The sequence below is a fragment of the Pinus tabuliformis genome, chromosome 3_1 (assembly GCF_031772625.1).
Source record: "Pinus tabuliformis cultivar Carrire ecotype Pingquan chromosome 3_1, CPIR1, whole genome shotgun sequence".
NCBI lineage: Eukaryota > Viridiplantae > Streptophyta > Pinopsida > Pinales > Pinaceae > Pinus > Pinus tabuliformis.
In genome coordinates this window covers 965,574,727-965,578,505 of record NC_142301.1, presented here as the reverse complement: position 1 = coordinate 965,578,505, position 3,779 = coordinate 965,574,727, and the positions used below count along the sequence as shown (strand labels likewise).

The 3,779-nt window shown below is 33.6% G+C and overlaps 1 pseudogene; it reads left to right on the top strand.

Annotated features, from left to right (window-relative positions):
- Positions 1-505: 505 nt before the first annotated feature.
- On the top strand, positions 506-3,433 carry LOC149191019 (uncharacterized; annotated as a pseudogene).
- Positions 3,434-3,779: the final 346 nt, after the last annotated feature.

Here is a 3,779-nt window from a genome sequence, read left to right as displayed (position 1 = left end):
TGATGAGATGATGGGAGATGTAATTTAGTTTGAGAGGATGAAGAACTTGAAATGCTTTTGAAAGTTTGTTAGTTTATTGAATTTGATTGTAGCTTGCAACATATAAACAAGGAATGTAGAGGATGCTAGGGGCAAGGAAACTTAAATTATGGGGTGTGCTCTTAAGAATTGTCCTCCATTTAGTTTAGAGTTTATCAAGGGTACAACCTATTCTCCTATGGAAGTTGAAGAAAATGATGATGGCAATAAGATGAGGGATTGTTGTATTAGAGCCTTCAATGGCTTTAAGCATGTATTTACTCACATGTTGGAAACACTAGTGGTTTGTATTGGTATGCATTTTACTTATTGGCAAAGCACTAGCTTTATTTTATGCATTTTTTCTTTAGGCTTTGACTTTCATGCACCTTAGGCACCTAGGATCAAGCCTTATAGTGTTCTTTGGGTAATTGTTAATTGTCTTTTTGCTATTTGAGTTTTCCTTGCCTTTTATTGCATGGAGACCATGTCTATTTAGAGTATATGCAAACAATTTACAAAGAATAATGCTTCTTTGTTATTGGCCATGTCTCTCCTTTGCTCTTTTGCATTCATTGCAAAACCCCACTTGAAATTTGGTAATATTTGCATTCAAATAGCAACAAAATCCATAACCATAGATGAGGGTGTTATCACTCAATTTCTCATTGATAAGTGTAGTTTGACACTTGAAGAAATTGCTAAAGCCTTTGGACATTGCAATGAATTGCTTTGAGTAAAATTGAGTTAAAATATGGAAAAAGTTTTGGAGTTATTAAATGGTTGTGGTTTGACTAGTGTTGCCTAGATTCAAATGGTGCTCTTTTACAACCTTGGCCTTTTCTATTGTAGCGTTGAAAGAATCATGCACTATAAGCTCAATCTCCTTAGGACTTGCATTACAAAAGAGCATCTTTTGAAATTCATTTCTTATAATACATGAATACTTAATATTAGTGAACAAAAGCTTAGGTCTTTGATATCACTTTTGCAAAAATTGGGGATAGAGAGTGGGGAGTGTTATTAGAAATTTTGTCATGGCATCCCCATTTGCTTGCAGATTTAGAGAAAAAGGTTAATGATTTGTTTAAATAAGTTGAGGATTTAGGGGTTGAAAAGGGTTAACGATGTTTAAAATTGCTCCACGTGCATATTTTGAAGTTGCCAAGGAGAAACTAGATTGAAAATGACAATGTTTAAGCAGTTTGGGTTTTTCTCAACAATAAATTTTGTATTTAGCAAGACAAAGGCTAATGATTCTAACGCTTTTGGAGGGAAAATTGAAGCGTAATGTAGATTTTATGGTCAAAATTGTGGGACTTCAGTTGGTTGATATTGTTAAGTAGCCAAATTTGTTTGGAAACAAATTAAAGACTATGATGATTCATGGGGATATGGTGCTAGAGGTAATGATTTCTAAGGATTATTGAGTTGACGTAAAAGTGTTTCTTGGAAGAGTATGTTCATTCAAATGTTGAACTCTCCTTAATTCTCTAGGATATTCATTGCAGAGAGGGTTGGAAAGTTGGTGATTAGCAAGGAGAAATGGAGTGAGTTTTTCTCATTGGAAAAAATTGATCTCGTAGCACATAAACAAGGAAAGTAGAGGAAGCTAGGGGCAAGGAAACTCAGATTTTGAGTTGTGCTCTTAAGCATTATGCTTTATTTGGTTTAGAGTTTATTAAGGGTACAACATGTTCTCTTGTGGAAGCTGAAGCAAATGATGATGGCAATGAGAGGAGGGATTGTTGCATCAGAGTCTTCAATGGCTTTAAGCACACATTTATTTTTTATATGTTGGAAACCCTAGCGGTTTGTAGTGGTATGCATTCTACTTATTGGCAAAGCACTTGCTTTGTTTTATGCATCATTTCTCTAGGCTGCACCTCAGGGAACCATGATCAAGTCCTTTGGTGTTCTCCAGGTAGCTGTTAATTCTCTCTTTGCCATTGAGTTTTCCTTGCCTTTTATTGCAGGTAGATCATGTCTATTCAAAGTATATGCAAATGATTTACAAAGAACAATGCTCCATTATTACTGGCCATGTCTCTCTTGTGCTCTCTTGCATTCATTGCAAAACCCCCTTGAAATTTGCTAATATTTGCACTCAAATAGCAATGCCATCCATAACCCTAGACTAGGGTGTTGACACTCAATTTCTCATTGGTAAATGTAATTTGACACCTGAAAAAATTGCTAAAGCCTTGAGACATCACAATGAATTGCTTATAGTAAAATAAATTTAGAATATGGAAAATTTTTTGGGGTTGTTAAATGGTTATGGTTTGAATAGCCTTGCCTAGATTCGAAGGGTGGTTCTTTACAACCATGGCCTTTTCTTTTGTTGTGCCAAAAGAATCATATAATCTAAGCTCAATATCCTCAAGAGTTGCATGAAGGAAGAGCATATTTCCAAACTCGTTTCTTATAATACACTAATACTTAATATCAGTGAACAAAAGCTTAGGTCTTCGATTTCACTTTTGCAAAAATTGGGGATCGAGGGGGAAGTGTTATCAGAGATTTTGTCATGGAATCCCCATTTGCTCATGGTTTTAGAGGAAAAAGTTATCGATTTGTTTAAACAAGCTGAGAATTTAGGGGTTAAAAAGGGATCAAAGATGTTTAAAATTGCTTTGTGTGCATATTTCAGAGTAGCCAAGGAGAAACTAGATCGAAAATGATAATGTTTAAGCATTTTAGGTTTCTTTCAACAACATATTTTGTAGCTAGCAAGACGAAGGCCAATGATTCTAATGCTTTCAAAGAAAAAACTGAAGCTTACTGTAGATTTTTTGGTCAAAATTGTGGGACTTCAATTTGATGATATTGTTAAGTATCCAAATTTGTTCGGAAACAACTTATAGATAAGGATGATTCCTTAGTATATGGTGCTAGAGGCAATGAAGTCTAAGCAATTGCAAGTGTTGAAAAGAGAAAGGTGTTTTTTGAGGATTATTGAGTTGATAGAAAAATATTCACTGGAAGAGTATGTTCATTCAAAAGCTGAATTGTCCTCAGTGCTTTAGGGTATTTACTGCAAAGGGAAATTTGGAAAGTTAGTCATTGGCAAGGAGAAATGAAGTGAGTTTTTCTCACTATGAAAGATTGATGAAAGTTGCCATAGTTCGTCAAAAGCTTCAATATGACTTTTCTTATGCATTATTTTTCATTTCAATGTAATTTTCCTTTAGTTGGAGAAATTTTGGTAAAGGAGTTTCACATTGAGTGAGAATGTTGCTATTTATAATTTCTATGGCTTCCTTAGTGCAAGAAGAGTTCAAAAAAGTGTGCTTGCAATATTAAAGTTATACAGTTGCTAGTAGCATTTTTGAAAAGCAGAGTTAAAAATATGAATAATTTTGGAGTAGGGCTTTCTTTTTAGTTCAAGCTACAAAACAGTGGTGAAAAAAAAATTAAACTTTTTTTTTTCATCAAGCCATCAAATCCAAAACAATATATAAACTATAAAGGGAAATTTATGATGATAATAATTTTTTGATAATAAAGGCTTAGTGTCTTGGTGTATTGCGTTTTCCTGAGTCAGGGTATGTCAGCGTAGGGTTTACGCAAGTGATCAAGTGATAAAACCTAACAATATTTAAGTGAATTTTCTAATAATAAATTCTTTCTGTTTTGGTTTATGCCATTTTATTGATTTTGTTTCTTTGTCATTTTGTACATACGTTTTGGTTCATTGCATTTCACTAAATTAGGTTCTCTAAAATTTTATTTGTATTTTTTTTTTTAAAGTCATTTGG